Raw genomic sequence first — 12,377 nt, 5'->3', positions numbered from 1 at the left:
GCTTTTTTCCCTTTGTCTCTTTCCATTTGGCTCCTTTGCAAGCGGAGCCTCTACTGACATCCACTGGTAGCCACAGGACAGCTGCACTGCTGCAAAGTGCTTGTAACCCACCCGTGCTAATCCCCTCTCCTGTGCCAAGTCACTGATTTAGTACCGTGCTAGATGTCAGCTCAAATGTAAGGTCAAAATAATGTAATCCTTCCAATTTCTCCCTCCATCCCAGAGGAACAGCCCCTTTCCCCTTCCATGGTGGTAAATAAATTCAAGAGATGAAAACCTGCTAGGAATTTCTTTGGCTGTGCTCACCAATTAGCAATACAGAAAATCAAACCACAGTTTCCTAGGTGTACAGGGAATTTGTAGGGAATGAGCGCTACCAGGAACATGAGCTTATATGTTATTCATTATGCTTTTTTTTTTTTTTTTTTTTTTTTTTTTTTTTTTTTTTTTTTTTTTTTTTTTTTTTAAACTGCAGTAAATTAGGATTTAATGATCAAGGGTGCAGGAATGAGGACTAGAGACCAGATGGAAAGAGCTGAGGGAGCTTTGCTGAACATGCTGTGCCACTGACTCTTTCTAATCATTAGTCCCATGGCCTGGTTTGTCCAAAATACTACAAATACTGCAGCATGAGATGAGTGTAAAGATAATCAAGAATATGCMTATCAGTGTTACCTTCTTCTAGCTCTGTGTGACTGTTTCCAGATTGTAGGGGCATGTCTGCAATACAACAAAATTCCAGGAGGTGTGAGACTTTGGGTGCCTGTAAATTTGCATATCTTTGCACAAAGGAAATGGAGAAAAAAACTCTGTTGTATGTTGTGAGACTTAGTGGGTAAATYAAGAGCCAAAACATTAAAGTTTGGCCAAGTTTGTTATTTTCTATAACTTTTAGCCTGTTCTTTGCACACTGACTTAGTTAACCATGTTGGTAATCATAGTCAGTGATGTAATAGCAGCCCTTACCCTTACTTGTAATCTCTGTGCATTTCTTGTGTGCATTTCAAATTTTTCTTTAAATCATTTTATGGTCACCTTAGTCACATGTTTCTTATTTCTGGCTTGATAAATATAATTAGTAAGGAGGGCTGGTAAAGAGCAGGAAGCCACAGTTTGAGCCATTCACTTTTTACTTTCAAAGGCAGAATAGCRGCCATTTAAAGAATTAGAACAGTATGGCAGAAATCATTAAAGCCTTTTCTTTTTTTTGGCATCACAACATCAGTGCCAACCTGCATCACTGCAACTGGAGCTCAATGCTGAATATGGTCATGGAGGCTCAGCAAGACACTGTGCTGATCCCAAATTTAGAGATCTTCCTTGTTTTCCCACCAAACCTWAGGACTCCCAGCACCAAAGACTCAGCACCCTTGTCCTTCACAGGAACTTCTAAAATAGGATTGACTTCATATTTTCTGGAGAAAAGCACCAGCTGTGCTGCACACTCATGGTGTTGTTTCTAAGCCCCACTGTTACTACAAYAGCAAATAATTCTCACTGGTGGTAGCTGAGAAAACTGAGGAGCTGAGTTGCTGAAAGCAGCAGCAGCAGGAGCAGCAGGAGCAGGAGCAGCAGCAGGAGCAGAGTTGATGAGCACACGTAAATCTGAGCTCCTGCCCTGCAGCCCTGACTCAGACCCGATCTGTGCTGAGTTTGAGGTTGGCTTTTGATAATCAGGAGCTTACAATGGGCCTGGGAGAGGCAGAGCTGTCACTGCACTCACAGTGCCTGCTGATGGAAAGAGGTTTGTGTTTGTTCTGAGCACCATCCCCAAGYTCCCTGATCTTTCCCTCCCAGCCTGCATTTAGGAGGGTCACTTCAGCCCTTCATCCTCTGCTGCCACAATCGGGATTGTGTCTGTCTTGCTAAAGAGCCTCAAATGAGTCCTGCAGCAAGTGGACAGTAGTTTTTGTCGACTGAGGAGTGGAAAAGCCTTCTGCTCCTCTGTTTCTGCAGATCTTTAAGATTTATGTATTTTCAAAACCACAAATGATTAATCTGCAAGAAAGTGARGCTGAACGGATGAGTTGTGGGGCTCCCAGAGACATGGAAGTAGTTGTCCAAGCAGGCTGTTAGTGGAACCCAATTTTATTTGGCCTGGTCTTTGAGCTCCTCTGTTCCCCCAAGCTATTTGATGCTATTTTCCACTGTGCATATGCATCTGTTCATGTAATTTAGAAATTAATAGTTTAAAAGCACTCCAGAAAATTACTTAGTATGTTTCAGCTACTTTTAAAATAAAACCTATAAATTCTGTCTGAATGAAACTTGGGGGGAAAGCGGAGCATACCTACCTCATTGCCCAGGCCTTGGTGTGCTAACTGGGCCATGCACATCATCTTTATTAAGGCATCCACTGCCTAACATCACAAGGACAAGCATTAGCGTTTTCTCCTGGACCTCAAGCCATATTTAAATTGGAAGTTGGAAACGTCGAAGCCCAAAGATCTGAGTGTGCCTTTTCCTTATGGAAAGTTCAATGCCTGGGAGTTCTTAATCAAGATTGTCAGACGTTTCCTGCTCATTTTCAGCCACCAACGGCAGGCATAGGTGACTCCCTCCTGGCTGTCGAGGGGCGGACAGAGCAGTACTGTGTGATCTGTTGCCCACTGAGCCACCTGCAAGTCGTTTCGCTCCAGCTGTGGTAGACCTCATGCAGAAACACAGCCCCGAAAGAGCTGGACCCTGGCCAACAACACTGTTAGGGGTTTTTAGCTTAATTCTCTCACTGACCTCCTCCTGAGGAGCGTAATTCATTAAGTACAGTATCATAAAGGCCATGGCGATTAGAAACAGAAAACACTGCCACCAGTGTAGCCCATAAAGGAGCGATCAACAATACAGTGTATATATATATATTTTTTTTTTTTTCCTTGTTAAGTTCATGTTAGTTTCTTCTAGTATTAGGATCYGAGAAGGAAATGTCTCTGGCCTTGCTTGCTTGGGATCTCTAGGTATAAGTTTAAATGGATAATATTTAGTCTGTGCTACTGTAAATCCCAGTGTGGGGCACAGCAGGSTGTCCAAAGGGATTGTGCTCCTAAGCAAGGATGTGTGACAAGGATAAGGGTCACAAATCAGAGCACTCCATGGAGTCTTCTGCTGTGAATGGAAATGCAAAATCTCACATCACCTCACAGCATCACTACTTAAGGGGAAAAGTAAAACAAAGGATATGCATGCTCAGAGTCCATTTTGTACATTTTTGTACATGATGACCCAGAAACACTGTTATGTTTAATAACAAATATCATTCTCTTATCCTGCAGATGATGTTTTTAGTAACTCAGGGTTATGACTTCCAGGCAAACAATATTGTTCATGCAGATGGTTTTGAGGCATCCAAAAGGTGTAAGACACTGGATAATTTCTTTTGATCARAGAATCTCATTATAAGTAGGACTATTACAAAGCTATTGTTAGGTTATACCCATATTTATTTTTGAATTGCACCAAAAGAAGGAATTTTGTTCATCTTCAATGTCTGATGTCTCATGTAATGATGATTGTAAATTACAGCTCATTTTAATTCAATAAACACTGCATTGCCTTTTTTTTTTTCCTCAGAAGGTTGGCACCTTTGGATATAAAAAAATAGTGGAAGACTTTGAGAAATGAAGATAACTAAAGGGTTATCAGGCATCTGCAATAGAAGCTACAGTGTGTATTTTTTTCCAACTTGTCTTGCTTAAGTTCTTTTAACTGTTTTGATTGTTTTAATCCTGAGTTGAGGTTTTGGTGGATTTTCAAATTTATGGGAGCTCTAACTCCTAGGGGAGAATGAGAACCTCAGGGTTGTTGTAACAACTACTGCAGTAAACACTGCAGCATCAATTTACCTGTTTTTCTTCTGTTTCAACACTGATARTCTTCATGTGTGTGTTACGGGTTACTTCCATTTAGAACCTGGTGAGTTCTTGAAGACCATTTCTTACCTGGAATGACTTTTTTTTTTTTTAATGCACAGTATGAAACATTCAGAGTTTAGTACACATCCAGCCTTTCAGGATATGGTTTCCTGACTCAGCAGCCACATACACAGTAATATGAAAACTGCTTCAGACACAGGACTTGCTTTATTGGCAGTGTGATAAATTTACACAGGTATCAATCACCTTCAGAATTTGGAATGTTGAGTCTCTCCTCATTATTGGAGTACAGCACAGTACAGCACCCTGAGGGCTGCCTTATACCTTGTACATCACCAGGAATGAATTGTTGAGGGCTAACACTGCAACCATGAACTCCCAGGGCTTTCCCAGTCAGGGCACCCTCCCCTCAGTGATTTGTCACACTGGAAGAAAAGGCAATGTGCACCTTTTCCTTTCCTGAGTATTTCACTTTGGAGGCTTAGGTGAGAGTAGGAACATGGCCCTAACTTTCTACCAAATCAACTCAGTTAGCTCCTATTCCTGGGAGAAGAAGGTCATKAGAAAGGAGTTAGTTGTACTGACTGGGCTTCTGGTCGAAGAATTATCTTGTCTGCCCATTGAGGTGRCACCGTGTCTGGACTGAACTCAACTTTTCTTTCACCAATTTAAGCACATCCAGGTGTTCTGTTAGTATACTGTCCATGTCATTGTGAAAAGATTGATATCACTTTCATGCAGAAGACWCATTTCTAACATCTTTGTGCTCTGTTTTGTTGTTGGTGATAGATGAAATCTGGAAAGCAAAGTGAATTGTTTAARAAATAATGGTTTCTTATTCTTCTTTTTGGATAATTTCACTTCTCATTCTATGTATTTATTTATTATCTGTATTTTGGGTTTTTTGGGACACATTTTCCTGAGTGAAAGTTAGTTTTGTGTGAAAGTTGATCTATGAAAAGCAGATGAATGGTGGAAAGTTTCACAAAGGTTATAATATCTGCTGTGAAAGGGCACCTTAACACCAGAGGCAGTCTGGCATAACATTCTTAATTCTAGTGTGTTGGTTATTTCTATTTGTGGTTCTACCATATTCTTTTTTTTTTTGCCTGCAATTTAAAACACTTAATTGTTCCAGCTATTGCACTATTTTCTTCCAAAAATGCAAAAGCAAATACAAATCCAGGATCAGAAATCTGGTCACAAGCTCGTATGACAAACATCTGCAGGAACGTGAGCCCAGATCGTACAAGAAAGAAAACATTCCYTCTTTTTGCCACTGTTGTTCTGTTGTCACCTGGACCTAAATAATATAGGCACCACAACAGGGCTGGGGTCAAAGTAAGTTGAAACTGAATGTGTTTAAATTGACTGTGCTTTGCTTTCGTTTTTGCTAGAATTTAAAAAGCCAGAATCACATCATTTAATCCTCCTCAAATTCAAGGTGTTTCCATCTTACCTAATTTAATTGCTGTCCAGAGATGCCTCTGACTTGYTGTTCACTCTGGAGGGACCCTAGGGTGTAAATGTCTCAGGAAAGCAGTTAAGTGGCACAATTTGTGCTTCTGGGTACAACACATTCCTGGATCAATCTGATATTTTGCTCGGTTTCTCGGCTGAATGGTTAAATGAGCAACAGCATCTGCCTTCCGTATTGCTCGGGGATGAGAAGCCCTTTGGGGAAACCTTTTGGTTGAAGCCCAGGAKAGCAGGAAGGGTTAACCCTTCAGTGGCCACCAGGACCACTCAAGGAGTCATTTCCTATGGTAACAATGCAAAGCACATGCTGCTTGTAAACACAAATGGGCAGTGCTAGCACTTCATTTGTAAAGCTCTGCAGTGCTGCATGGTGCAGTGAGATAAGTTCACCTGAGCCAGTCAGAAGAATATTTGTCCACAATTTCATTGCTGTTTGTGTCTGAATTAGTGTCTTCATTAAAAYTATAAGTTTCTCTAAGAGCTGCAAATGACAACTGACCTTACAATGTAACGTGGTCCTGCTTAGTCTGCAGGAAAGTATTAAATGTCAGGACTTATAATTGTAAGGACTTGATATTTATGAAGGTCAGTTCATAAATATGTGAGTAATATAACATAATATTGCATTTAAACCGAGATCTCTGTTCCTAGGAACCTTTTAAAAACACCCAGCTGCCGCTGCTGAAATAGTGCAATGATAGATGATGATTTTTTTAGACTTCACACATATTGTGAATTTGCAACTCATATARGGTTTGTATTAAAAGCTGATATGATATTTTAATTTAAACAGGGTTTAGTTTATTAAAGTTGGTGAACTGCCAGAAGTATATAAATGTTAACCATATCCATTTGCTTGACTTTTGCTCTCCTTTGTTTTTATTGGTAAATACATGAAMAAATTCACCTGAATTGTTACACATAATCAATATTTTCATTTGAAAATTAGCATATTATGCCTTTTTTTGAGCCTTGACTTTGCAAACCAGTTTATAGKAAATTAGTTCAATGACAAACGGAGAAAAAAATCCCTTTCCACAGGTTGTATATCTCATTAATATTAAATTTACTCAAGTCAATTCACAATTTAAAATGCTGGAAATTAATGACTTGGAGCAGCATTTCTTTTGTGTGTTTCTTGAAAATAAAATTTCTTGATATTTTGTTCTTGTGGAACCCAATAACATGCTCACAAGTTATATAGACACAGATAAAGCACATTTCAGAGGAAGTCCATCTGTCTTGATGGATGAAGAAGGTCTGGGGTTATCTTTAGCTATAAAACCTCCCTGGATGCCCAACATCTTTCAGCACCTGGCAGGATTACGCTTTGTGTGTGCATCTCTCCTCTTTCCATCATCAGGGCACCTCAAATCCAATCAGCAGAGTATGGAAAGTGCCCGTGGAAGACATTTGATGCTTTTCCTGGTTTTCACAGTGTGCTTGAGCTTTTGGCTGAGTTACTGTGGAAGGATCGTACCCAATCCTTAGTGCATTCCTGGGTTTGGTCACTGAGGTGGCCACCACACCCATTTGGGTGTCCATGTGTGCTGAAGGGTGGATGTGTTMTCAAGGAGCTGCCTCACAGCAAATGCCATCCAAGAAACAAGAGAGGAAGGATCTCTGGTGATTCATGACAAGGGTATCACGAGGATGGAAGGGTTTTTAGTCATGGAAAGGTTATAAGAATCAGGATAATTTTGGAGTTGGGCCCTCTATGGCTTTGGATTTATTGGTAGAGTTGTAGTTTGCTATTTAAGGAGGATTAAATGATGTGATTCTGGCTTTTTAAATTGTGCAAGCCTGCTGTCGAGGGACTGAGATACCTCGGACAGCATTAATACATTAATAAATGTAGGTAGCTATAATGCAGACAAATCTGAGCAAATTATCAAAACTCCTCACAGTCAGGGGACAGAAACAGAGACTTTTAGGAAGCAGTTACCAAAACAAACATCTATTTAAACTGAATCATTCTCTGGAAGTGTWTATTCTCTCTGTCAAGAGGACAATTCAAGATTTATATTTAAAATACAAATATAATAACCTATACTCTCTGTCTCTATGACACAGTGAAACCAGCAGGGTCAGAGGTAATGTGGGAAGAGCCAGGGGTTCTTCCTGGGTGAGTTTTACAAAGGATCCAGCTTCATCTTTTTTAATTACAGGTATTTTGCTGTTGTGTTTAATTTAGAAACTCAGTCACCAAAAGTTGCCCTACAGTTTCCCGTTGTCCTACAGTTTCTGTTATGTGCAATGGRAACAGGAGACATACTAAAAGGAGCACCTGGGGTTTAGGTGGATGGAACAGCTCTCTGTAAATGCTGATTTGTGTGAGGGGTCGTGTAAGACACCTTCAAATCCCTCTTTCATACACAGCTACCTGGATCCAGAGGTCTGTGAATACTGAGCCAAACCTACAAAAATATTCAATCATGATTGAAATAAGACAAGTCTAAAGACAAAAAGGATATATGCTTCAGCCCCAGTGAATCCAAATCTTTGTGTGGGACAGTTTTGATCATGCAGTCTCCTAGCTTTGGTGTCTCTCAGGAATCCCAATTATATTCCACCTACTCCATTCAGCCATCCTTCCTTCAGACTTTCCTTTGCTTCTGCTCCTCTCCCACACTTTCAGGTGGATCAAGTAACCCTTCCTTTCTCTAGGGAATGATTACATAAGCAAGAGACAGTTGGATGATGAAAGAAGTACAGTTTTCCCAGCAAAGGGAGGAGGAGAAGGGTCTGGTTTGGGTTTCTGGAGACTTTCCTTCACCTTTCTTTCTACATTCACTGCATCTGAAACAGCATCATCTTCCCAGCAGACAGAAGACTGAAGCATCCCTAAATAATTTTGCTGGGAGAGTTCAACAAGGGGCCAGAGCAACCCATCAACACAGATTTCCCRTCCTCCCTCTTCATCAGGAACTTGTGAGAGCTGGTTGGTGTTTYGGAAGGAGTGTTTGCTGTGCTGGTAGCCCACTCCAGCCTACTTAATGTCTGTGTGCACTGACAAAGAAGCAGCTGGTGGAAGCTCAAAGATAAGCTTAGAAATAGATCACACCCAGGAAAGTTATCAGTGCATGTCCTACCTAAAAACAAAGCTGGAATGGGGAAAGTGGCTGATTTAACTAACAAATCCATCGGGGACACATGGACTCAGTTTGCAGCAGGACCTGAGGTGTCTTCACAYCTTCCACTAATTGGATCATTGRAAAGGATAATTGSAGGAACTCTATAGAGAAGGGTGCARAGGARAAAAGAGGAGTCTGCAMAATGCTGAGGCAGGAGATGGYAGATGAAAAAATATTGGCTAAATGGTAAGAGCTGGGAAAGAGAAATGAGGTATGATTTTGCATGTGAAAAGGGAAAATTTTCCACTGATACAGTGCAGAAGGTAAATAGGACAATACATGTAGAAGAAAAAAGAGTTTCTTGGTACTTCTGGGCAGTGCAAAGGGGAATGACTCAGTAAGAGAAATTCCCTCATTAAAAACAAACAGCTCACAATAAAGGGTTATCAAGTGCATCCCACACCTGTGCTACCACACTTCAGTTAGGCAAATACTAAAGTAATTGCATACAGAAAGAAGAGTAGACAGAGAGGATAATTACATAGGTGGCAATTAAAAGTGCATCTTTTATTCATAGGAGGGTTAAATTAACTTTTCAAAGTGCAAAAGGAGTAGTACTTTTTGTGGAAAAAGATGAAGTTGCATGTGCTTCAGAGATGCTGATGCCTTGGCACATCTTTAGTGTTGGAAGTGTGTTTTATCAGTTGTAACCCAACAGATGAAGTAAAGTTTGTGCCCAAATTGGGTGTGGGGGAGGTTGTGCTGGGATGGATGAAGYGGCAGCATGTTGGATCACAAAGCTCATCCATGTTGTCATGTGTGCTTCTGACTAAGTGTTCATGGGTGTTTTGAGTGCTATTGTATCCYTGAAAATTAATTTCACTGTGTTTCAGTGGTTAGAGTGATAGGMAAGATAATTTAGCAATTTTAAGTGTAGTCTGAATTAGGCTGTATATATGAATGTCTGTGTAATGGCAGTCTAGATTGAACCAGCTATTTTATTACTTTCAGTAACTGGTTGCTTTTGGTGTTCTATAGGATTAAAAAGGGTTATGAAAACATTGGTGAGCCCAGGCCTTCAGCTCCAGCACAATTTCCTTTGACTGCAGATGAACATCATGATGAGGTGAAGAACAAGCTCTGAKGTATGGGAAAGAAATGCAGCATTTCCTTCTGCAAGGACCATGTGTTGTCTTTCATAGGAAAGTGTGCATGCTTTTTTTCCTTTTGATCTTTTTACACTATTTTCTCTGTGCTGTTGGACTACACCAAATGTCTCTTTGTGAGTTGGGCAAACAAACATTAACCCTTTGCCAGCTGCTGTGAAATTTAAAAAAAAGGATTTTTTAAAATCTATTTCAACTGCTTTTCTGTCAGACAATGATTGTATAATTGAAAGACATCCAGTTGATAAAAAAGAACATGTTTTTTATTGGCAGCACAGTAACATGAGTTCAAAGACTGTATTTGCCAAGAGTGCATAACTCTGTAATGGCCGGCATACTTTTACAAGTGTTCTGTGGTATTACTGACAGAAAGATCGCTTTGGTCCAAGACAGATGTAAAATACTTCATTTAACAAATATTTACTCCACAATTATCTGAAAACGTAGAAAGTACAACCTGACATGTTTGAATATCTAAAGAACCTGTTTATGGGGTATCCTATTATTGTTCCTACAGAATAATCCAAAAAATATAGTTGCAGGGGAGGCTGGATGATTTAGGATATTGGTAATAGGATACAAAGCCTTTCACTTCTTGGTCAGCAGTTCAAATCTGGCTTAGGCTGGTAGTAACTCAGAATGATTGCTGTGCTGTGTCTAGGGTTAATCACAGCCTGGTGCCTTCCARCTTCAGAGTCCACCACCATAATGACTGAATTGGCACTGTGACCACAGGCTAGGGGCACTTTTGCAGGAATTAGAGAAGACCATGAAGGTGCACCCCTACACCTCTTATAAAGAACTGTACAGTCACCTACTCCAGAATCTTTCAGAAGTTTTGTCTTAAATCAGTAGGGATAGAGACAGTAAAAATTCCTGAAGATTGAACATCAAGAAATGTAACATGCACATGTCAACATGTAAATGCTGGGCTGGTGGACGACTGGGTGGCAAAATTACTGATGGGTAATCAGAAAACTCACTGAAGGATGAGGTTTATCTCTGTTTTAATTTGGTGTTTTGGATTTGGGAAGCAACAGAACACTGAGGTTTTGGTCAGCAGTACAGATTTAATGCTTGAAAGTGAATGTAGTGGCATATTTCAGATGGCTGGAGGGCTGAATTTGATCAAATTGTATGCCTATTCCTATTGGGCCTGCCTTTAACTGGGAAATCAAAGGCTGCTGGTGCCCATTTCCTATCACCAGCACCAGCTACACCAACCAGCTCACATCCACCATCTTCAAGCTTCTTGCTGTCCAGCACAGGACATCATAGTAAAGTTACTGACAAGCAGTAATCCCTGGCACATGTTAATGCCCAAAGTATGCTTGGGAACAGTTTTGGAGAGTATTAGCTGGCCCAGGCCAAAATTATGCCAGGGACCACCTGAGAAGGTGGTGGTTCAAACAATCCCACTCTAGTGGTAGGCATATGGTCAGGCATTCTTTAATTCAGTAGTGTGAGGAAAGCTGTGTGACCCTCTCTGAGAGGTTTTGTCTTCCACTTTGAAGTGACAATTGTGGTGTTTTTGGTTCTTGTGTGTTTAGATTTTTTAGAATAAGTTTTGTCAATTGTTTGAGCCATTCTTCATAAAAGGCAAMAAATTTGGTCCTTATCTCTAGTCCTGGTATGAAGACAATTGCATGAGTTTAAGTTCAAGATTCACAAGGTGTTGCTGCTCTAGCTGATATAATTTTTATGTTTCCATTGTCCACATGCTGATGCATAAGCACTGTACGCAATGAATTAAAAAATTCCCAGGAATTTCCTTGGTGTGAATAAGCAGAATTTTATTCATTTCATGTAAAAAGCAAGCAGGTACTGGGGATTAAAAAATTGTTCCTTTGAATTTTCTGTGAAGTACTTAATAGTTATGAAAGAGTAGGAAGAGACTGAAGAASCAGTTGTAAAATGGAGATGATTTTATTTCCACCTTCCACAGTGAATTTTCCATGGTCAGGTGGAGCTGAGCAGCAGAGAGGTTGGTTTGGAGGACAGGAGGAATGAGGGAGCACTGATCTCAACAGCCTGGCTTGGAGAAGAGAGGGGAAATCCAGGAACGTGGGGAAGAAGAGAGACAAGATGGATAGGGAAAGGTAAAGGATGACAACCACAAACAATTTGTCACATTGTAGGAGAGAAATTCTGGAATAAGACTAGACATAATATTGAGGGGGTATATTTAGGAATTTAAATGTAATAGATACATATTTATTAATTATTAAGCTAAGAGAAGTTTTACATCCTCTAAAAGAACGCAGGTTTTATAAAACCAGATTACATCTGAAGTTTTTCAAATGTGTAGGCACATGGTGTGRTTCTTGGGATTAAYTTMRGRATGGCTACGAGCTGGACTTCAGTGATCYTTGTGGGTCTCTTCCAAATCAGGGTTTCTATGATTCTATGATATTTTACTCATTTTTCTCCTCAATACTAGCAGATACTGGGAAAGAGTGCAGTGACATCTCGATGACTATGGAGTTTTCTCAGGAAAGGAACAAATTCAAATGCTTCTACATTTTGTTTTCTTTTTTTAAGAAAAAGGTTTTGGGTTGTTTATACTCATTCCTTGATTTCAAGTTCAGATACTCAGCAACTGAAGAAGGTATCCTGTCACCACTGCTTATAGGAATTTCCCAAAATGATCCACTGCACTTCTACCATTTCAGTCCTAATTTTCCTTCAGGTAAAAGTGATACAAGTCTTTATTTTAAATGATATTCTTTCTCTCTGTAAAATGTTGTRCTCTCTAGCAGTGACTGATGACTCTGCACTTTAAGAAGTTT

This window comes from Malurus melanocephalus, unplaced genomic scaffold (genome assembly GCF_030028575.1).
Source record: "Malurus melanocephalus ecotype Western Australia unplaced genomic scaffold, MMel_1.1 scaffold_26, whole genome shotgun sequence".
NCBI classification, from domain to species: Eukaryota; Metazoa; Chordata; class Aves; order Passeriformes; family Maluridae; genus Malurus; species Malurus melanocephalus.
The sequence above is the reverse complement of the archived record's forward strand: the minus strand, read 5'-3'. Positions refer to the sequence as shown.